The sequence below is a fragment of the Canis lupus genome, chromosome 7, assembly GCF_011100685.1.
Source record: "Canis lupus familiaris isolate Mischka breed German Shepherd chromosome 7, alternate assembly UU_Cfam_GSD_1.0, whole genome shotgun sequence".
Taxonomy (NCBI): domain Eukaryota; kingdom Metazoa; phylum Chordata; class Mammalia; order Carnivora; family Canidae; genus Canis; species Canis lupus.
The window spans coordinates 27,453,732-27,475,470 of NC_049228.1; the positions used below are offsets into that span (position 1 = coordinate 27,453,732).

The following is a 21,739-nucleotide window of genomic DNA, read 5'->3' on the forward strand; positions in this document are numbered from 1 at the left end:
TCAGTTATATTCTTACTCTCATTTTATAAGCATGTGGGGAGAAAATGGAGACAGCAAGGGACTGACAGGTCACCTGGAAGTTTTAGATGAAAGAGAAGGAAAGAGGGTGGCTGGTGGCTCAGCTGATTAAACATCTGCCTTTGGCTCAGGTCACAATCCTGGGGTCCTGAGATCCAACACCAAGTAGGGCTCCCTGCTCAGCGGGGAATCTGCCTCTCCCTCAGCCTCCACTTGTGTGTGCTTTCTCTCTCAAAGAAAGAAAGAAAGAAAAGGAAGGGAAGAATTTGAGGTGCAAAGTCAGTACGTTTTTGTTTTTTTGAAAGGAGAACTTGTTTATAAAACAAAGAGAGCTTTGTTTGTAGGCTAGTAGTTCTCAAACTTGAGTATCGGAATCACCTGGAAGGCTTGTTAGAACACGGATTGTGGGTTGCACGCCCAAAGTTTCTGAATTAGAAGGTCTGGGGTGGGGCTGGAAAAGTTGTATTTTTAACAAGTTCCCACGTGGTGCTGTTGCTTGTTGGGCCCATCCTCTGAGAACCATTAGTACAGGCTAAGGCAGGGGTTGGCAAAACATGGCCCACTGCGTGTTTTTTTTTTTTTTTTTTTTAACATTCATGAGCTAAGAATGTTTTTTTACATTCTTCTTTTTTTTTTTTAAGATTTTATTTATTTATTCATGAGATACACACACACATACACACACAGAGAGAGAGAGAGAGAGAGAGACAGAAGCAGAGGCAGAGGGAGAAGCAGGCTCCATGGGGGTCCCCTGACATGGGACTCAGTCCCGGGTCTCCAGGATCATGGTCTGGGCTGAAGGCGGCGCTAAACCGCTGAGGCACTCAGGCTGCCCAGTTTTTTACATTCTTAAATGGTTGAAGAAAAAAAAAAAAAAAAACTTTGTTGCATGTGAAAAAAATTCAAATTTCATTGCCCATAACTAAGGTTTTTTTTTTTTTTAATTTTTATTTATTTATGATAGTCACAGAGAGAGAGAGGCAGAGACATAGGCAGAGGGAGAGGGAGAAGCAGGCTCCATGCACCGGGAGCCCGATGTGGGACTCGATCCCGGGTCTCCAGGATCGCGCCCTGGGCCAAAGGCAGGCGCTAAACCGCTGCGCCACCCAGGGTTCCCCATAACTAAGTTTTTATTGGGATACAACCATGCTTATTCATTTTGTATTGTCTAGGGCAGCTTTAATGTTATAACAGCAGAGTTGAGTAGTTGTTACAGAGACTCTATGGCCTGCGAAGCCTAAAATATGTACTACCTGGTCCTTTACAGAAGAAGTTTGCTGTGTACCCTTCTGCCCCAACAAGAAACTAGTTGTGATGGAGAGGTTAGTAATATGGGAGAAGGGTAGCTGATTGAAGGGGGAGTGTTCTGCATGAGGCAAGAGAAGGATATCTTATCCTCTGAAATTGGAGGGAAGTTGGTGAGAATTAGGGGGAATCTAGGTAAAGTTGTAGATGTGTCAATTGGTTAGAATTTGACAAAGACCAATTACTAGACATGAAGGGGAAGAGGAATTGATAAAATTTGTTAAAGTTAAAATATTTAAGGGGAAATAAGAAAAATCATAAAGGGCCGGCTGAGGCTGAAGATCAATAATTTTTAGTAGTTTCATATACATAATGTGTGTCATTATATCTAATTTTGCTTATTGTCCCAATGTAGGAGCAGAGAGGATAATCATAGTTTCGATCTAGAATGTGAAGATAGATGTGCCTTGGAAATGATGGTGGTCACAAAAGAACTGTGCATAGGATCTACCACATTAGTATCCTGGGTTCAGAAGGTTAAAAAAGGTCAGGAAAATGCTAATTGAGAGAAATGAAAGGTTTAAGGTTTAAGAAGTAGCAGACTGTCCTCTGGGATTCAGAAATAGTGGTGCTTGAAAAATAGGCATCCATAGTCAGAGGATGAGTTATTATTGTTCAAAGTTTAATCAATGGAATGATTCCAGATATAACAGCATCCAGATGTGATCATAAGAAAGGGCTGAATGAAGTGAAAATAGCTATCACTGAGGCATCAAGAGACTAGGACACTCCAATATTCAAAGGGTTATTCCCATGGATGTTGAAGACTTCCAAGATGATGCCCATTTACTAAGTAGTCCAAGAATGTGAGCAGGTACAGTAAGCCGATGTTCAGAGATAGAATAACTCTTAAATGCAGAGCAATACTTCAAGGACAGGGAAGGCCTGGAAGTACTCTCGGGAATGAGGAAGAGCTTTACCTTGCCCACCCACCTTAGATACATCAGCTGCAGAGATGGTTAGCCCCCTACAACTAGGCTGCAGTGGTCTTGGACCAGACCCAGGCCTTTATTATGACTAAGGGATTGAGATAACGTTCTGTGGACTAGGGATGCAGAAAAACGACAGGTAAGGGAAAGAAACAGTGGAGCAATATGGGGATGAGGGTGTTGGGGGTTGTTGCTATTTTGGTTGCTGGCCAATTTAGCCAACACTGTGATGCCTAGCATGATTGAACAGCTGTAGTGTTGCTCCGTGCAACTCTGTGTTGCATGGTCCTTAAGTCTCAGGCCAAGCTGGGCAAGGTGGAGGTGCTGAGAGTGGAGGAAGGAGAAGAAATGGGGGGCAGTAAGCAAAACAAAAGTGCACAGGCCAAGAAGCTTAGAAGAAGGGGCCTATTTGTAAGGAGCTGAGAATTTGGGGGTGATATGGCTGATGGCTAGAAGCATCTGCAGATGAGTCAGGTGCCCTGTAAGCCAAGTCTGATCTTTTCTGTGAGTGTTCTGGTCTCATCGAGGATTTTTAAGTCATGGAATGATATGATGAAATCACCATTTTAAGAAGTTCATTTGGTGGTGGTGGGGAGCATGAATCGGAACTTTCTAATCACTCACAATAATTGGCACTGTAATCACGGTGATTCCTGTGGCCTGCTTTATATTAAGATATTTGTGTAATGGGACACCTGGGTGACTCAGTGGTTGGGCATCTGCCTCCGGCTCAGGGTGTGGTCCTGGGGTCCTGGGATCGAGTCCCACATTGGGGTCCCCGTGTTTCCTGGGGCCTCAGGAAGAGGGAAGAAAGTAGATTCTCTGGAGCTGGTTTGTGAAGACTCCTGAGAATAACTCTGAGAAAAGGGTTAGCCTCTGCCTGAAAAATGGAGGCAAGGCAAGCATCCTGCCCAGCAGCACAGCAGTGAAAACAAACTCTTTCTCATGAATAAATTATTTATTTATTTATTCACGAGAGACACAAAGAGAGAGAGAGGGAGGCAGAGACATAGGCAGAGGGAAAAGCAGGCTCCATGCAGGGGGCCTGATGTGGGACTCGATCCCGAGACTCCAGGATCATGCCCTGGGCCGAAGGCAGGTGCCAAACTGCTGAGCTACCCAGGCGTCCCAATAAATAAAATCTTAAAAAAAAAAAAAAAAAAAAAGAAGATATTTGTGTAACCTGTCTTCTTTACTATTTTATGAGCTTTCCATTGCCAGAGAGCCTATTTTATTCTAAGACATAATATTCCCTCCCATCACTTAGCATGTTCTTGGACCTAGTAGCTTCTCAGTGAGTGTTTATGTGTTTATGTGAAGATTAATATACTCTCTTGTAGAGGATTACCTTTCATAATTTATCCTTATTTCCTTCTTCCCCTGTTTTCATTCATGCCCCATACTCATAAACCAACTATTTATTTTAGATATGGGGCCCAAAATCAAGATAGATATTTGGCAAAGATGTTTTTCTTTAATTTTGAGTTCATGTATAAAAAAAAGTTCGTAAAAAGTGAATTACAGGGATTCTTGGGTGGCTCAGTAGTTGAGCATCTGCCTTTGGGTCAGGGCGTGATCCCAGGGTCCTGGAATTGAGTCCCGCATCAGGCTTCCCATGGGTAGCGTACTTCTCCCTCTGCCTATGTCTCTGCCTCTCTCTGTGTCTCTCATGAATAAATAAATAAAATCTTTTTTTTTTTAAAGTAAATTACATTTAGGGGCTCCTGGGTGGCTCAGTTGGTTAGTTGGCTGCCTTCAGCTCGGGTCATGATCCCAGGGCCCTGGGATTGAGCCCCACATGGGCTCCCTGCTCAGTGGGAAGACTGCTACTCCCTTTCCCTCTGCTCCTCTTCCCACTTGTCCTCTCTCTGTCTTTCTCGCTCACTCTTGCGCTCTCTCTCTGAAATAAATAAATAAAATCTTTTTTAAAAAAGAAAGTTACATTTACTTATATATCATTGCTTTTATCAAAAGGGAATTATATAAAACAGACTGCTTTGGAAAGCCCAAGATGGATGGTGTCTATGCTTTTGTACATCAGGCACTTGGACAGAATGTAATGAACTCATCCATTTTGCTTGAGGGGCCATGGTGACTTGTGCATTTCCTGGGGCCTCAGGAAGAGGGAAGAAAGTAGATTGTCTGGAGCTGGTTTGTGAAGACTCCTGAGAATAACTCTTGAGAAAAGGTTTAGCCTCTGCCTGAAAAATGGAGGCAAGGCAAGCATCCTGCTCAGCAGCACAGCAGTGAAAGCAACCCATACATGAAGGGGACAGAAGGGAAGGAAAGGGAGGATCTACTGGGGTAGGGCTGCTGGCTCACAACCAGCATGAGGGTCCCATGATGCGGTGGTGGCGGGAAGAGGCACAGGGTATGCACAGGATCTGAAGATTGAGGCTATTTGTAGAGATTGGGAAGCTGCAGGCCAGGTGTGGGGGCTAGGGTACAAGACGGGAGGTATCAGCATCCCCTAAAGATTTCAGGAGAGAGCAAAAGGCTTGGACAAGGTAGAAAGTTTCTAGAGTGTGGGAGAAAGGATGCAGGGTAGGGGGGCCGTGAGGCAGAGGGCTGGTAGAAACAGCAGAAACCCCCTCTTCATTTTATCCAGGGGTTCTTGTGGCCCAGGGCGATATACATTGTGACACAGTCGGAAACTAGAGGACAGAAGAGAATTATGGTTATTGTTATATTTGTATCTAATTTGTATCTAGATTTTCATCATGACTAATAGCATAAGAGGAAGCTTGTGCTTACTCTCCTAAATGGGAGGATAAAGGTTTACTCCTAGCTTCTTGAATTTAGTTTTTTTTTCTTAAAGATTTTATTTATTTATTCATGAGAGACACACAGAGAGAGACAGAGACATAGGCAGAGGGAGAGGCAGCCTCCCTGAGGGGAGACTGATGTGGGACTTGATCCCGGGACCCCGGGATCACGACCTGAGCAGAAGACAGATGCTCAACTGCTGAGCCACCCAGGTGCCCCTGGAATTGAGGTTTTAATACTAACAATAGCCAATATTTATTGAGCTATTACTATGTGCCAGGTGTCACTATTAATTATTGTCACAACTTCCAAGTAGATACATCCTTTTATGGATGAGAAACTGAGGTTCAGAAAGATTTACTAACAGTGTGGAAGTGGTTAAGTGGAAACATCAAGCCTGACCTATGGGTGCCTGAGAGTTGCCCCTGACTACTGGGCTCTGTTGTTCCTTTAAGAGCTCGCACAGTCAGCAGTGATCTCCGTAACTGTCGTGGTCCAGGTGACCCTTGTGGTATGCAAGATGCTCTGACTTGGGATGCGGGTTTTTACTGGCTTCTTGAAGTGGGAAAGGGGAAGGCCTGGGATACACTCAAAAGGTTCTGACCAGCATTGTCCTGAGGGGATCCAATACCTCTAGGGACAAGAAATGGGCAGGGAGAGAAGATGGGAGGGTTTTGAGAGGAAACACAGAAAATCTCAGGTTGTAACAGTTCTCTGTGCAAGTGGTGTTCCTGTAAACCCACCTACCTCTAGGGACCCCCATCTTCCACATGTCAAACACCCTCCCCCATATACTCGTTCCAGAAGTATTGATTGATGGCATTGTGTGACATGGGAAGGCAGTGGAGGGTTTTAAGCAGCAGATCTTACAATTTTATGTTTAAAAATAATCACTCTGAAAAAAAAAATCGCTCTCTCAGGCTGAGAGGAAAGCAGCTCAAGATTTGTTACACAAGAAATCTTAGAAGTCTTTTCCCATATTCTATGATTCAGGGGTAAGGTGAGAGAGGAAAAATAAGTTAAGCACCTCTTTCCTTCTACTGTCTCTTTGCTCAAGTTCCCAGATTTCCCAGAATGCTTCTTTCCTTCCTCATTTCATCATCTTACCTCTTCCATTCTGGAATCTCAGCCAACTTTACCTTTACTATGCACCTGCCCTATGGCCCTTAGGAAATTAACAGAAGGCTCAATGCAACAGTAAGCCATACATTTCTATGGATGTGTCATTAGGTAAATGTCCTGTATCAGTGATTTTAATAAGGTTTTAATAATCAGTGGTTTTAATATCCTACTCAGTGGAAGCATCTTGATGCATAGTGCTTCAGTGGAGACAAGAAGGGGGATTTTACCCATAGGCTTTTGGGAGATTTTTTGTTTTGAGATGTTTTTCTTATTGATGACTCCTCAGGGTAAACACAGCAAGAGTGGAAGCTAATGCACATGTGTATTCTTTATCTCATGCCTTTCACTATTCCAAGCACTTGAATCATTTATTCCTCATTACATCCTTCTGAAGTAGTTATTATTGCTCCATTCTGTAGATAAAGAAATGGAGGCACAGAGAGTCTAAATTAAATAACTTGCCCAAGATGCATGGATAATAAATATTCTTGACCACTATGTCATGCAAAGAATATGCCAATGCCAAGCAAGTTTAATATATATGTATAAAATATTATATAACTTAATATAAGTATATGTCAATATACAAAATACTATATTATATATATTTAAATACAGTGGTAAGGCCACATAACGTGTGATCTCCCGCTTAACAAATTTTTAGTGTGCAATACACTATTGTTGGCTATGAGCACAATGTTGTATAGCAGATCTTTAGAACCTATTCATCCTGCATAATTGAAATTCTATACGGGTTGACTAGCAACTTCCCATTTCCCCCTCCCCCTAGTCCCTGACAACCATAATTCTATTATTTGCTTCCATGAGTTTGACTATTCGATATAGTCACATAAGTGAAATCATGCAGTATGTCTTTCTGTGGCTGGCTTATTTCACTTAGCATAATGTCCTCAAAATTCATTTACATTGTCACATATTGTAGGATTCCCTTCCTTTGTAAGGCTGAATAGGATTTCATTGTATGTATGTGCCACATTTTAAAATCCACTTACAGGGCACCCCAGTGGCACAGTCATTTGAGTGACTGATGCTTGGTTACAGCTCAGGTCATGGGCTCAGGGTCGTGAGATTGGCCCTGCCTCAGGCTTCCCGCTCAGCACGGAGTCCGCCTATGATTCTCTCTCCCTAGGAAAAAATAAAATAAGACAAAATCAGAGAGAGAGGCAAACCATAAGAGACTCTTAATCATAGGAAACAAACTGAGGGTGGCTGGAAGGGAGGGGGGTAGGGGGACAGGGTAAGTGGGTGATGGACATTAAGGAGGGCACGTGATGTCATGAGCACTGGGTGTTATATGAGACTGATGAATCACTGACCTCTACTTCTGAAACTAGTAATACATTATATGTTAATTAATTGAAATTAAATAAAATTAGAAAGAAAGAAAAACACTGCAAAAAACTCTTTATTTTTGTCATTTGACCTCTAGTACAGAAAATTTGATAATTAGAACACATTCTCAAGAAATTTAAAAATTGTTCTACATTTGTTTAGTGAATCTGTAATTTTACCTAAAGTATATGCCAGTTTTTCAGGTCCGAGAAGTAAATAACATAGTCATTAATATAATGACTTTTAAGTTATAAAAGTAATGCCATTAGTGTAGAACAGATTAATAGGTTTTATTAAACATTTCTAAGATTTGACTTTTTGAATTAACGTTTATCTATGTTGTATCTAACAAATAGCTGTTGTGGCTTACGCAATTAATATTTTAAAATGTGGCTAATATTCCTTAAAGATATACTAAAATTAAAGACAGAGTTCTTATGCCATTAAAAGAAAAAAAATTCTGCCTTTGCTCTTGCTCCTCCCCCTTTCAAAAAAATCAATCAATAAAATCTTTTTTAAAAAAGCTTTTTTTAAAATAAAATCTTTTAAAAGAGATTTATTTATTTATTTGAGATAGAGAGGGAGAGAGCATGAGCAGGGGGGAGGGACAGAGAGAGAGGGAGAAGCAGGCTCTCCAATGAGCAGGGAGCCTGACCTGGGGCTACATCCCGGGACCTTGAGATCATGACCTGTGCAGAAGGCCTACAGTTAATTGACTGAGCCACCCAGGTGCCCCGATAAATAAATCTTAAAAAAAATCTACTTATCCTCCAATGAACATTTAAGTTGTTTTTAGTTTGGCAATTGTAGATAGTGCTGCAATGAACACAAGGGCGCGGATAGCTCTTCAAGAGATGAAGTATATAAAAAAGTGCTCAACATCACTGCTCATCAGAGAAATGCAAATCAAAACCACAAGTAAAAAAATCACAATGAAATATCAAATATCATTGTGTTAGGATGGCTATTATAAAAAAAAAACCTCAAAACACCAGTGTTGGCAAGGCTGTGGAGAAACTGGAACTCTGCTATTGGAAGGAACGTAAAATGGTGCAGCCAATGTGGAAAAAAGCATGGAGTGTCCTCAAAAAATTAAAAATAGAACTACTATACGATCCAGCAACTCCACTTATAGGTATTTGTTCAAGTAAGGTATTTTCAAATGAGTTTAATGTTGTCCAACTCTGTAGTGCTTTTTTTTTTTTTTTTTTTTTTAAGATTTTATTTATTTATTCATGAGAGACAGAGAGAGGCAGAGGCATAGGCAGAGGGAGAAGCGGGCTCCCTGAGAGGAGCCTGATGTAGGATTTGTTCCCAGGACCCCAAGATCATGACCTGAGCCAAAGGAAGAAGCTCAGCCACTGAGCCACCCAGATGCCCAACTCTGTAGTGCTTTAACCACCTGGGTAGAGTTACTACAATATTGCTCACCCCACTTCCTTTCATGGAAATCCTCACGAACACAGCAGAGGACTCAGAAATTCTCGAGTCACATAATAAGAATGGACCATGCTGAAATAAAACATTGTGTTAAAATACCGGAAGAACCTGAAAATTATGTAGATGTTTTAGGAGAAATTAATGTTCCAGAAAGACACTGGCTGGTTTCCAAACATAGTCTTAGCACCTCTGGGTGTGTCTCTGGCCCTTATTATCATAATTGTTTCCTGTTTCACTTTGCTCTCACCCATCTGAGGTGAGTCACTCTGATAACTCAGAAATTTTCCATCACTGCCAGAAGGCTCAAATCCGGAATGAAAGGAACTGAAATCTAAAAGAGATTTCAAAAGGAAACCTGCTGCTGAAACTTCAAGCTTTGTCCTAAGGAGATGTAAATAATGAAATCCTCTTAAAATAATGCAGGGCTACACTGTCACAGCAAATCGCACCCGATCCAGATTCTCTCTCACCAAGCACACACAGAGTTTGTTAGGCAGGGTGGCCACTCAAGCTGATACTGCTGTGGCAGGTCTCAACACAGCCCACTCAAACTTCCTGCTTGTTGTTGCAATGATGTGATGGAGGTGGACTGATGCCACTTGTACAAATCAACAATTTGGACTTGTTGCTAGAACTTTAGAGCTGGAGTGGAAAGGGTCTCACAGGTCATCTAGGTGAAATGATGGTTTCCATCAGCTCATGCTGCTGTAACAAAACTATGGGTGGTGTAGGTGAGAAACATTTATTTCTCACAGTTCTGGGCTGGCAAGTCCAAAGTGCTGAGCAATGACCTGGTGAGGACCCTTTTCCTGGTTTGCAAATGGTGCTTTATTTGTGACCTAATGACCTAATTGCCTCCCAAAGGCTCCAGCTCCAAAGAGTATCACTTCGGAGGTTAGAGTGTCAACATACGAATTTGGGGAGACAAAAACATGTTTACGTCAGTGATGGAATTTTTTTTTTTTTTTTTTTTTAGTTTTAGAAATGGAGTCCTATCTTTAAATAAGACTTTAAATGGACCCCTAATATGCAAAGTTCACAATTTAATTTGCCAGCCTTTCTTTCTGTCTTCTGAGTGGCCTGCAGAGGCACACACATCAACACAGTATGAGGAACTCCGATCTAGTTTAAATCTCTCACTATGCAAGTGAGAAGACTGAGGTTCAGGGAAGAGCCCCAACATGTATGTCTAAAGCCATTCATTATAGCGGCGCGTGGGTGGCTCGGTCACTTAAGCATCTGCCTTGGCTCACAATCCCAGCGTCCTGCTCCACGGGGAGTCTGCTTCTCCCTCTCCCTCTGCCACTCTCCCTGCTCATCCTCTCTCTCAAATAAATAAATAAAATCTTTTAAAAAGTCATTCATTGTGTTAGTGGCAAAGTTGTGGCATGACTAATTTAGGAAATGGAAATTTCATTTTTCCAGTTATCTTGTTCAAACATATTGTCATCACTCTTTATTCTTGTCTTACTTTCACACTGCACATTTTTTAAAAAAGATTTTATTTATTTCTTCATGAGAGACAGAGAGAGGCAGAGACATAGGCAGAGGAAGCAGGCTCCCTGTGGGGAGCATGATGTGGGATTTGATCCCAGGTGGAACCATGCATGACCTGATCGAACTTGATCACAAACTTGATCTTGGTACCACGACCTGAGCCAAAGGCAGATGCTCAACCACTGAGCCACTCAGGTGTCCCACACTGCACATCTTGTGGTCCATCATCAACTGGTTTCAAAATATATCCAGAATCAGACCATCAGTTGTGCTATGACTTTGATCCAAGTTGCCAGCATCTTTCTTCTGCAATAGCATCACAACTCACCTCTATGCTTCCGTCTATTGTTTTTTTTTTTTAAGATTTTATTTATTTATTCATGAGAGACACACACAGAGAGGCAGAGACATAGGCAGAGGGAGAAGCAGGCTTCCTGCAGGGAGCCTGACATGGGACTCTGTCCCAGGACTCGATCCCGGGACTCTGTTCTAGGACTCTGGGATCACACCCTAAGGCCAAAGGCAGATGCCCAACCACTGAGCCACCCAGGTGACCCCTGCTTCCATCTATTGTTGATCCTATCTCCCCCCACCTTTACTGGCTTCACTCAGCAGAACAACCAAATCAGTTCTTTTAAAAACACTGCATTTAATTGTATCTGAGATGACACCAAGTTAAGATGCATCATTATCTTATGTGCCACTGAGAAATAAACACTTCCAGTCATATAATGATGTAATGCTCTCCATCACTTACAAGTTTTGCCTTATCCTTTGTACTTGGCTCTAGAACAGCAACCCTGCCCTCTTTTTTTTTTATTTTTTTTTATTGGTGTTCAATTTGCCAACATATAGAATAACACCCAGTGTTCATCCCATCAAGTGCCCACCTCAGTGCCCATCACCCAGTCACCCCCACCCCCCGCCCACCTCCCCTTCCACCACTCCTAGTTCGTTTCCCAGAGTTAGAAGTCTCTCACGTTCTGTCTCCCTTTCTGATATTTCCCACTCATTTTTTCTCCTTTCCCCTTTATTCCCTTTCACTATTATTTATATTCCCCAAATGAATGAGACCATATAATGTTTGTCCTTCTCCGATTGACTTATTTCACTCAGCATAATACCCTCCAGTTCCATCCACGTTGAAGCAAATGGTGGGTATTTGTCGTTTCTAATGGCTGAGTGATATTCCATTGTATACATAAACCACATCTTCTTTATCCATTCACTGTCGATGGACACCGAGGCTCCTTCCACAGTTTGGCTATTGTGGACATTGCTGCTAGAAACATCGGGGTGCAGGTGTCCCGGCATTTCACTGCATCTGTATCTTTGGGGCAAATCCCCAGCAGTGCAATTGCTGGGTCATAGGGCAGATCTATTTTTAACTCTTTGAGGAACCTGCACACAGTTTTCCAGAGTGGCTGCACCAGTTCACATTCCCACCAACAGTGCAGGAGGGTTCCCCTTTCTCCACATCCTCTCCAACGTTTGTGGTTTCCTGCTTTGTTAATTTTCCCCATTCTCACTGGGGTGAGGTGGTATCTCATTGTGGTTTTGATTTGTATTTCCCTGATGGCAAGTGAGGGCGGAGCATTTTCTCATGTGCTTGTTGGCCATGTCTATGTCTTCCTCTGTGAGATTTCTGTTCATGTCTTTTGCCCATTTCATGATTGGATTGCTTGTTTCTTTGCTGTTGAGTTTAATAAGTTCTCTATAGATCTTGGATACTAGCCCTTTATCTGATACGTCATTTGCAAGTATCTTCTCCCATTCTGTAGGTTGTCTTTGAGTTTTGTTGACTGTATCTTTTGCTGTGCAAAAGCTTCTTATCTTGATGAAGTCCCAATAGTTCATTTTTGCTTTTGTTTCTCTTGCCTTCATGGATGTATCTTGCAAGAAGTTACTGTGGCCAAGTTCAAAAAGGGTGTTGCCTGTGTTCTCCTCTAGGATTTTGATGGAATCTTGTCTCACATTTAGATCTTTCATCCATTTTGAGTTTATCTCTGTGTATAATGTAAGAGAATGGTCTAGTTTCATTCTTCTGCACGTGGATGTCCAATTTTCCCAGCACCATTTATTGAAGAGACTGTCTTTTTTCCAATGGATGGTCTTTCCTCTGTCGAATATTAGTTGACCATAAAGTTGAGGGTCCACTTCTGGATTCTCTATTCTGTTCCACTGATCTATGTTTCTGTTTTTGTACCAGTACCACACTGTCTTGATGACCACAGCTTTGTAGTACAACCTGAAATCTGGCATTGTGATGCCCTCAGCTATGGTTTTCTTTTTTAGTATTCCTCTGGCTATTCGGGGTCTTTTCTGATTCCACACAAATCTTAAAATAATTTGTTCCAACTCTCTGAAGAAAGTCCATGGTATTTTGATAGGCAACCCTGCCCTCTTAAGGCTGGGTTAGGTGTTCTACCTACGTGCGTACTCTCACAGCTTCTTGTACTATCTGTCTCTTAGGTAACACTGTATTCTAATTACTTGTTTGCTTGTGTATCTTCTTTTAGTATGCTAAGGTACTTGAAGGCAAGAACTGTGCCTCATTTACTGCAGGATCTTCAGGAAATACCACAATGCTAGTGTTACAGGATTTCTCCTCCTCTGGTGCTTGGGGTTCTTGGTCATGCCGTTTTGAAGAATGAAGAGGTAAGACCAGCAGAAGAGTGGTGGGCAGCAAAGCAATGTTTATTGAGTGACAGTGAAATTTATTGAGTGATAGAGTACAAAGGTCCCAAAGAGGTAGAGGACCTGAGAGGGTGGCCCTCAGAGTTTCTAAGTCTAGGGTTTTTGCTTTTTAAAAAATTTTATTTATTTGATGGAGAGAGAATAAGCAGGGGGAGCAGCAGGAGAGGAAGAAGCAGGCTCCCTGGAGCAGGATGAGGGATTTGATCCAGAGACCCTGGGATCATGAACCAAGCCAAGGACAGACACCTGACCAACTGAGCCACCCAGACTCTGGTAAGTCTAGGGGTTTTTAGGGCCTTGTTGGTGGCTGTTTTAATCTGATTAACCCTCCATGCACCTGTCATCCAATCAGGTTTTTGTCATCTATCACATGGGAAAGGGAGGTGGGCTCCTTCCTGGGTAGTATAAAATCCTTTTAAGGGTGGTTTCTTCTTAGGGCAGGGGCCCCTTGTCCCTGCCTTATTTTCTTCCAACTATCTTTTATCACTAGTACACAGCAAGTGATCAATTAATATTTGTTAAATTAATGAATGTTATATAGGCTGATTGTATTGTCAAAGTCTAGCATTGTATGAATACATGAGCCCCCCAAAACTTTATTTACTGATTATATCAGCAGTTATCTGTCAAAGTTAGGCTACAACACAGTTTTTTACTAGGGACACTATCATGTAGGGTGACTGTCTTCCTGGACAAACTACTGTGGTTGGTCATCCTATCATCAGAATACAGCACTCTTCCAATTTTATCATCATCCTATGGAGCTTCTGTATTTGTACTTTCATATATTTAAGAGTTTGAAAACAAACTTTATTTCCCTGAACATGCTTAAAACTTTTTCTCCTTAAAATTATGTCTTTTAAGTACACATAGTGTACATGATAAACTACAGTCATCTTTGACTTTCAAGATGTTTCCTTCTACATAATTACTGTTTTTAGTTTCCATGTGGCCTTCATTTATGCACTCACATGCATATTTACAAAACCAAACTTTTATTTTTTTATTATTTTTTTTATTTTCAGGATTTATTCTTTTCTTTTTTTTTTAATTTATTTTTTATTGGTGTTCAATTTACTAACATACAGAATAACCCCCAGTGCCCGTCACTCATTCACTCCCACCCCCCACCCTCCTCCCCTTCTACCACCCCTAGTTCGTTTCCCAGAGTTAGCAGTCTTTACGTTCTGTCTCCCTTTCTGATATTTCCCACACATTTCTTCTCCCTTCCCTTCTATTCCCTTTCACTATTATTTATATTCCCCAAATGAATGAGACCATATAATGTTTGTCCTTCTCCGACTGACTTACTTCACTCAGCGTAATACCCTCCAGTTCCATCCACGTTGAAGCAAATGGTGGGTATTTGTCATTTCTAATAGCTGAGTAATATTCCATTGTATACATAAACCACATCTTCTTTATCCATTCATCTTTCGTTGGACACCGAGGCTCCTTCCACAGTTACAAAACCAAACTTACGGAAATATACAGTATTATTCTAGGGGGTACTTATTTCCAAATATATTATGCAAATTGCCTTTATATTTAAAAATGCATTTTTAATGAGAATTCTATAACATTTACCATATATAATTAAATGAAACTAAATATAAAGGACAAACCAGCATTGCTCAGGGCCCACTTAAATGTATTTAAATTCTGAACAGTCTGGACATAAAATATATATTCTGAAAAAGAGATCAAGAAGTCCAAGTATTAATGTAATTGTTCTTGGAACTCAGAGGAGAATTTTTTTTTTTTTTTTTTTTAAGTAAACTCTACCCTTAACATGGGGCTTGAACTCCCTACCCTGAGATTGAGAGTCAGATGCTCTACCCACTGAGCCAGCTAGGCAAGAAATCTCTACACTCAATGTAGAACTCAAACTCCCCATTCCAAGATCAAGAGTCAGATGCTCTACTGATTGAGCCAGACAGGTGCCCCATGTCTTTTTAAACCAGATCCTTCTATCAAGAAATTCAGGCAATTTTGTAACGCTGTTCCTTGGTTCTAAGCAACATAAATAAATTCGACTAACTTAAGACATAAGGCAATTCCCTGGGGTGGGGAGTCGGGGGAAAACTTGTGTAGTCTGTAGACACCATAGAAAGCTAAAGACTCAGGCTTAGGAACATCTGTTGTCTCAGAGTTGCTGCTGCAAGATATGTCCTCCAAACACATTTTCAATCCTTTCAGTCACAAATTTCCATGTACAAAATCTCATTATTCTGACTTGTGTTATAAATCCACCTCTTAGCTTGGGGTGTGTGTGTATGTGTGTGTGTGTGTGTGTGTGAGAGAGAGAGAGAGAGAGAGAGAGAGAGAGAGAGAGAGAGAGAGGTAGGAGGAAAAATAGAGAGGTCAAGGGAGAGAAATAGAGGACAGTGTGGTAGGATAGAGTGACAAAGGAAACTTAATTTACTGTCCTATCAAGATTATACATAACAGAGAGTGTCCTTTCCCTAAAAGAAATGAGCTGTTGTCAGGAAGAGGGAAAATATGCTGGGCAGCCAAAATTTTCATCAGTTGTCTTTGTGGAAAAAAGTTACCCTTAAGCAAAATTTTTCCGATAGTCAAAATGCTCAGCATATGTTTGATTCATGCAGTTATGATAATTTTTCTAGAAGGGAAAATAACTTTTTCCCAACAAAAAGGTGCCCACATCTCTGCCTGATAATGACCCATTTATCTAAGTAATATATATTTATTGACCAGTAAAACTATGTGTCAGGGATTGTTTTAGGTGTGGTGACAGCAGTTTATAGGATACAAATACTGCCATCATGGAGACTGCATTCTAGTGGGTGACTTAGCAAAAAAGTAACTAGACCCACATCATAATTTCAGATAATAAATCAGGATAAGAGCCATGGGGGTATTTTAGATGTAGTGTTCAGAAATTACCTCTGGAGGTGACATTTCAGTGAAGAATTAAATGACATAAAATTGGAGAATGTTCCAACTGGTGAGAACAGTAAGTACAATAGTGAGGAACAGGAAAAGCTTGTGAAGGAAATCAGATTATGCCACCCTGAAATGTACTACTTTGGCATAAGGACTATTTTGAGCTGAGAGAACTTGAGAAACAGCAGATGTAAGAAAAGCTGTCTATCCTCCCCCTTTGTGTTGAAGACAGGGTGTATGTTTTTCTTTGTGAAAGTGTACCCCTCCCCATTCCAATCCAGAAAGAAGAGGACTCTAATCACTAGAAACACTCTTATCACCAAAGGCTGTGTGAGATTAAGTCTGCATAATAAATCTCACTAAAATAACCCTTATCTTCCATTTGCTTCTGTCATGTATTTAACTTCCTGCAATTTACCAGCCCTTGAAGCCTAAGCCATTTTCTTTGTCTTGTCACTTCTCCACAGTTTATTGCTCTTTGTTAGAATAGTATATAGCTTTTGTTCTACCCATTTCCCCACACCCCTTCCTTAGTATAAAGGCTTCTGTATGTATGTGTAATAAATATTTTCTCCTGTTAACCCATCTTTTGTCAGTTTGTGGAACCCCAGGCACTATACATAAGAGAGTAGAGGGAAAAGTTATTTTCCTTCCATATACATGTTTAGGTCACTGCAAGAAGAACAGTGAGGCTGGAGCCTGGTGAGAGAGCAGAAGAGGTGTAGGAGATGAGATCAGAGCATTAAGTTAGTCACTAGAGCATGAAAAACCTTATATGGAGTCCAGACTCTATTATAAGTGGATGCAGAGTCTATTGAAGGTTTTCAAGTAGGAAAGTGTATGTTTTAATGGCAGCCAAAGGGAAAATGGAATTCAGAAGGCAAGGGTGGAAGCAGGGAGACTATTGTATTCATCCAGGTGACAGCTGAATGGTGGGGGCTTAGGCTCACGTGGCAGCTGTGAAGGTATTAAAAAGTCAGTTTCCATTCCTAAGTTATGAAGCACCCAGATCTTTTTTAATATTATTTTTTTAAAGATTTTATTTATTTATTCATGAGAGACACACACAAAGAAAGGCAGAGGCACAGGCAGAGGGAGAAGTAGGCTCCATGCAGGGAGCCCGATGTGGGACTCGATCCTAGGACTCCAGGATCACACCCTGAGCTGAAGGCAGATGCTCAACCACTGAACCACCCAGGTGTCCCTGAAATACCCAGATTTTGTTGGCAGATTGGATGTAAGGAGTGAGTGAAAGAAAAGAATCATGGAAAACTCATAAGTTTGTGGCTTGAGCAACTCAGAAAATGAGATGGAAATAATTGGGGGAGAAGCAGAGTTTTGGTGTGGGAAACAGAGATTTTGGTTATGGTAAATTTGAGGTGCTTATTGGATGTTCAAAGGGAGTCATTGGTTGGATGTCCAAATTTGGGGCCTTGAGGAGAAATAAATCTGTGCTCACTGTATAGTTGGTAATTAAATCCATAGCCTAGATAAATGGGAGAGTGTAGGTACAGAGGGAAGAGAACTCAGAATCAAACCACATTCAAAGAAGGAAAGATACAGCCAAGAGGGGCTGTGAAAATGGGCTTTGGAGAAATTTGAAGAGAAAGAAGCATGGAACTGGCATTTGGGCCAGAGGGAAAGTGAATTTCCTAGTGCATGAAGTGAGATTGCTCCATAGTGCTAACAACCCCATTGAGACCTGTGACCATGATTTCAAAGTTAGAACCAGTCAGCACCACAGTGTGTTAGTTAATTAAACCATTTTTGGCCATCTGGGTGCAGGTGCTGGGTAGGTAGAGATGGGGTTTTCACAGGAACCAAGTTTTGCCTCCAACTCAGAAAAATAAAGAGAGGGGCGGGGCAGTCAATGGTGCCATCAAAGAATGATTATAATGATGAACAATGAGAGTACAAGCTAGAGAAATGGGTAAGAAGGAGGGTAGAGGCAGACAGTGAACGTACTGGAGACTCTGGTGAAATTTCTGGGGAGGCTGGAGGCTTGCTGAGGACAGCAGGAAATCTAGATATCTGGGAAAGTGGTGATCTGAGAATGAGAGGGCTGGAGCAAGATTTCAGAAATAGGAAATGATCATCAGAGATGATGAGGTCAAGGACCTGAGAGGCCAAGTTGTTGGCTGTGGAATCACTAAGACTAGTGACAGCAGTTGTGCTAACAAGGGACAGAAAACCAGGAGCTTTAAAGCCTCAGAGAATGAGGGTGAGCCATGGGTGGTTGACGGGTGGTTTGTGAAACAAAGAGGTCATGGAGTCTAGATTCTAATGCCATGTTCTTTAAAGAGTTGAATTTGTGTGGGCATTGGAGAAAAGGAGGGTTTTGCCAATGACATCTGTGAGTTCCACAGGATGTAGTAGAAAAGTTCGAGTGCTTCAGGAAGATTGGGCCAGTTGGGTACATACAGTGTTATATGGGGAGAAGGGTCTGGTGATGATGGATGATCTGGAAACCTGAACTGTCATGAGTCACCAAGGTAAACAGAGAGGTGAGGCCGACTGACATTAGTCCTGTGATCTTAGGAGAGGCTGGGCAACCAGTCCATTTATAGCTTCTTTCTCTGATTTGGACTCCTAGGTAGTTTCTGATGGTAAGCCCCCTGTCAATCTTCCCAGGAGCTCCAAATATTGACCTAACCCTCTAGCCTTCCAATGTTCTTTACAGCACAAGGTATCCTCATGCCTCACCATCCTGATCACCCTCTCCTGACTACCTTCCACTTTATCAGCATCATTGTTAGGATGTGTTTCCTAGAGCAGAATATGATATTCTGAATGTGAACCAGGAAGTACAAAGTGTCTTTAGCATGCTGCCTCCTTTGTTTTAGATTCTATTCTTTTTTTTTTTTTTTTTTAAGATTTATTTATTTTTGATAGACATAGAGAGAGAGAGAGAGGGGCAGAGACACCGGAGGAGGGAGAAGCAGGCTCCATGCCGGGAGCCCGACGTGGGACTTGATCCCGGGGCTCCAGGATCGTGCCCTGGGCCAAAGGCAAGCGCTAAACCATTGAGCCACCCAGGGATCCCCTTTAGATGATACTCTTATATTCATCTACCTGTTTGTGTTTCTCAGTTCATGGTGAGCAAGCATTCTGAGAAAGGTTCGCCCTGCCTCCTCAGAAACTGCTATTGTGCCAATTCTTCCTACAGACCTACACTTATAGAATCATATAAGTTCCTGAGCAAGATGGAGTCAGGATATCATTCAAGCTAACACATTTTTAAAAAAAGATTTTAGGGACGTCTGGGTGGCTCAGCGGTTGGGCACCTGCCTTTGGCTGGGGTTGTGGTCTTGGGATCCGGGATCGAGTCTTGCATCAGGCTCCCTGTGGGGGGCCTGCTTCTCCCTCTGTGTCTCTGCCTCCCTCTCTCTCTGTCTCTCTTGAATAAATAAATAAATCTTTAAAAAATTAAGAAAGATTTTATTTATTTATTTTTGAGAGAGTGAGAGAGAGCACAAGCAGGGGGCGTGGCAGAGGGAGAAGGAGAAGTGTGGGTGAGCAAGGTGCCCACCTTGGGGCTTGATTCCAGGACCCCGGGATCATGACCTGAGCAAGGTGCCCACCTTGGGGCTTGATTCCAGGACCCCGGGATCATGACCTGAGCCAAACACAGACGCTCAACCACTGGGCCACCCAGGCACCCTGCCAACACATTTTATATAGCAATTTCTTTTATTTTTATTATTTATTTATTTATTTATTTATTTATTTATTTATTTATTTATTCAGGAGAGACACAGAGTGGGAGAGAGAGAGGCGGAGACACAGGCAGAGGGAGAAGCAGGCTCCATGCAGGGAGCCCGACATGGGACTTGATCCGGGGTCTCCAGGATCAGGCCCTGGGCGTAAGGCGGTGCTAAACCGCTGAGCCACCCGGCTGTCCCAACACATTTTATAGATAGGAAATAGACTTCTATCTAGAGTAAGTGATGAGTACATTTTGATATTCCGAATAAAATATTTGGCTGGTTTAGAAAAAAAAATGAGTAATGAAATCGCTTGCAACTGTCTTAGTTTAGGACTGCGAATCTAAACCTCTTCCTCTTGGGCAGATTTGAGCTATTCTCAGGGCAATGGGACATTTTCCTGTTGGTAGAGGGATTTACATTTGCACAGGGTGATTTACTGACAGCCATGGGGACTCAGGTGCCTGACCTGGAATCAGGGCTGGTCCCAGCACTTTAAGGAAGTCTGACTTGCATTGGCATTTTGCTTCATTTCCTCCACCCTCTAGGCGTTTTTATCAGCCAGTTAACAGACAGGGAAGACAATGATACTTATAGGAGCTATTTTGAGATCATGGATTTTGAGAAGAAAGGACTTAGTAAATTGCTCTGCTTTTGAATAATAACATTGGAAAAACGAATTCAACTCAAAAATCTTCATTCTTATTTTCTTAGGAATAGAATAATAGAAGAACATCAAATAAGGAAATCAACCCTAACCCTTTTTCTGACTGAGAACACCCTCATACTGCATGGCTCCAAATAAACAAAGTGCTGATGGGAATCGCCTGCCTCTAGGATATTCAAGACTTGTGGAGTAGTGGCTTTATTTTGTAGCACTTGTTTGTATTGTAACCCCATTAGAATGGGCCCATTTGGTTGGGCTTAAAGGTTGGTCTTTTCCATTTTTTAATGGTCAATTCTCCATTCCTCACAGATTATAGACCTTGAACTCACTAGTTGTTAAGTCTAAAATGCTGGCCAGTAAGTCTTCTGGACAAATTCCAAGCTGGGGTCTGTCAGGTAAATAGTTAACAGGACAAGACAAAGAGAATTAGGCACTGCTCTTCCATTATTGACCACCATCTTATTCATCACTTTGTGCTGAAATCTCTTTTTTAAGCACACAGTTATTTGCAGTTTTTATTGATCTTTCCTTGGCCTTTGCCTCTGTGGTCAGGAATCTATTCTGAACTTCGCTGTTTAGCTTCATAGAATCCCCAGAGCTACTAAAACTAATGTAGAAGCTGTACTTTAATGGCATATGAAAATCTGGGTCAATAGATAAATTTAATTCAGTTGGAAGTAAAATGTAATGTGATGTAGTCTACACCTTCATTTTAAAGCAACTCTTTTGTAATGGCTTGACATCATCTCTCTCTGAGCTGTGTGGATGACCCCTTGCTAAGGAGATAAGCACTCCTATATGCTGATACCATGATTTTATTATCAGGATTTACTGTAATCTCTTACTGTAAAAAAATGTCAGTAGATCCTCTTTAAAGAATCCAGTAATTTATGGGAATTTAGTATATTAAGGTGGCCTTTCAAAACAAAGAGGAATGATGGAATATTTAATAAATGATATTGAGAAAATCAGTTATTATTTAGGAAAAAAAGTTTATTCTTATCTCACAGTGTGTCACAAAAGAAATTTCACCTTGTTTAGAGGCTTAAGCATAAGGGACTCTACTATAATGTATTAAAATAAAACAAAGATTATTTTAGTAATTTGGGGGAGGAGAAAGCACAAGCAAGACACCCAACTTAGAAGCCACAACAGATAAACAGAAGTACTCTTGTAAAATTAAAAGTGCTTTTATGATGAAAGTTACCATAAATAACATAAAAGATAAAAGGCAGACTGGGAGAAAATCTGTGCAACATACATAATAGACAGAGGGTTAATGTTTCTATACCAGAAAAATCTCCTACAATCATTAATTAAAAACAAACACACAA

The 21,739-nt window shown here is 41.4% G+C and overlaps 1 protein-coding gene and 1 long non-coding RNA gene across 5 annotated transcripts in view; one reads left to right on the forward strand and one right to left on the reverse strand.

The window, feature by feature from the left end:
- LOC106559008 overlaps positions 1-21,739 on the forward strand; it is a 107,747-nt gene that overhangs the window by 38,668 nt on the left and 47,340 nt on the right. The window contains exon 4 of one of the 2 annotated variants that reach the window (XR_005362091.1): positions 12,950-13,394. The exons of the other annotated variant lie outside the window; for it this stretch is intronic. This is a non-coding gene — a long non-coding RNA (uncharacterized LOC106559008). Of the gene's footprint in view, positions 1-12,949; positions 13,395-21,739 lie in introns of those variants that run through there. 2 annotated transcript variants of the gene reach the window in all.
- Positions 4,221-21,739, reverse strand: part of FMO4 (flavin containing dimethylaniline monoxygenase 4) — a 67,421-nt gene continuing 49,902 nt past the window's right edge. For 2 of the 3 annotated variants that reach the window (XR_005362089.1, XR_005362087.1), the window contains exons 11-12: positions 7,154-7,286; positions 4,221-4,906 (exon numbers count right to left, since the gene is read on the reverse strand). The gene's annotated coding sequence lies outside the window, so the exon portion shown is untranslated. Of the gene's footprint in view, positions 4,907-6,408; positions 6,554-7,153; positions 7,287-21,739 lie in introns of those variants that run through there. The other variant, XR_005362088.1, reaches the window with a different exon arrangement.